The sequence below is a fragment of the Acyrthosiphon pisum genome, chromosome X (genome assembly GCF_005508785.2).
Source record: "Acyrthosiphon pisum isolate AL4f chromosome X, pea_aphid_22Mar2018_4r6ur, whole genome shotgun sequence".
Classification (NCBI taxonomy): Eukaryota; Metazoa; Arthropoda; class Insecta; order Hemiptera; family Aphididae; genus Acyrthosiphon; species Acyrthosiphon pisum.
The window spans coordinates 117,255,251-117,257,344 of record NC_042493.1 but is presented as its reverse complement, the minus strand read 5'-3'; positions in this window follow the sequence as shown (position 1 = coordinate 117,257,344).

The following is a 2,094-nucleotide window of genomic DNA, read 5'->3' as shown; positions in this document are numbered from 1 at the left end:
ATATACGAACCTAAATGGAATATTTGATGTGATATATTATAATACAGTTACCAGTATAACATTAAACCACCAATATACACTAAAAGCACGATTAATATAAAAATATTATCAAATAAGTATAAATCAAACACAAATATGCAAATATAATTGTTAATTTGATTTCGTGAGTACTTAGGTAATGAAACAAATTTTTATTTTACACCGCAATGGGTTGGAATTTATTTTTTATATGGAATAAATGTATAAACAACGACTCCTTATATTAACTTTTGATTTGCCTATTATGTGTAATAGAAAATTAATATACTTAGAAAAATAATTTATACAACCAATTAAATTAAACAAAACACAAAGAGCTTGGTAACTTATTAATATTATAGACCATATTATCTAGTGATAGACATCTACAATAAATAAATAATAACAACAGAGTCAAATGAGATATTAAGTATTAATTTTTATTTTTTAACCAAACACTAATCACATTTTTCAAAAAAAGTAACATTATGGTTAGTAATAAATAATAAAATTTAATACAATAAATTGTATGTAACTAATTTTAATCAACAAGTATTAATATTATCATAAACCTTTTTTCGTTTAAATAAAAAATAAATTAAAGATAATAATTATTTTCAATAATACATAATGGTGTAGACGAACCAACATACATATTATTAAATACACGATTAATAAAAATAAATATATTTAATAAACAGTAATAATTAAGAGCCTAAAAAAGCATTTAAAGTCAAAATGTTAACTATAGTCATTAAAATCACAAACATTTACAAACTATTTTGTAGTTAAAAAAACTATAACATTTTTAATGTTTACAGCTAAAAACTACAAAATGTTTCTCATAAATAGTTTATATACTGTAACCAAAATATCTTCAAAATACAGTATACAAAATGGTAGGAAAATAAACTACTTTGATGTTAATAATATCATAAAATGTACTTAGTAATACTGCAGGATATGAAAATTGACTTTATCTTCCTATTTATATAATAAATTATTTTAGAGTTTAAAATTTATAAAATGTGCAATTTTTATAGTTAAGGATTAAAAGTTTAATACAATATGTCTCATAAATAGTTATTTTGAAACGATAAGAACTTTTTTCGTATAAGTGATATCAAGTAAATAAAAACGATATTTCACATGTTCTGAACTATATTGTAAACCGATTTGAAGTCATAACTATCACTATACAGCCTGAGTGGTTATATCTTATAACATTTTTTGCTATGTTGTACATATTTTGTAATATATGGAGACAACACATGTGGGTATAGCGTCCACTTAAGTTCAATATTTTAATAGTACCTACAAGTGCCATCGAATAGTAAAATATAAATGGCTGATGCAAGATGTTCATCACCAAATCACCACAATGAATTGAAATCACTTATTTAAAAAGTCGTTAATATTTAGTTATGATATCATAATTCTATAAAATAAATACTAAAAAAAAGTTAAAAATATGATTAACTGCCTAAAAATCATTATTTCAGCCCTTAAAAAAACATTTTTCATCACAGGATAATTTAAAAAATATCATTTTGCGCCGCTACCGATCCTACGAATCTGGCGGTTGTCAGCACCGGCTCACGAATGTGTTGGGGACAGGAAGTTGGAAGGGTTACCCAAAATAGTGGTACTATATATATAATTATAATACGGGAAAACTTGTATTTCTTACAAAAAGGTTTATACATTGATTGTTTTAAATGGTGGGCGCCCAGACTTGAATCCTTATATACTAAATACATATTTATATTATTACACGCAAAATAATTGGCCCTCGAATATGGCCGGTAGGCCTTACAATATATACACACGAAAGAATTACCTGATTCGGTGATGGCGTGGCCCAGCGAGGTGGCGATGCTCCTGGTCGACGACCAATGTGGGTCCCTCGACGGAGCGGCACCCCCGTGTTCACACGCGGTTTCCAGCGATCAAGCGGAGTATCAAACAATAAAAAACGCGCAAGGCGTATTTTAACGAGAGCGAAACCCGATGTATCACTCAACGTCGGGTGTCGATCACGACGGAACCCGACAGACAGATGTCCACTTATACTTA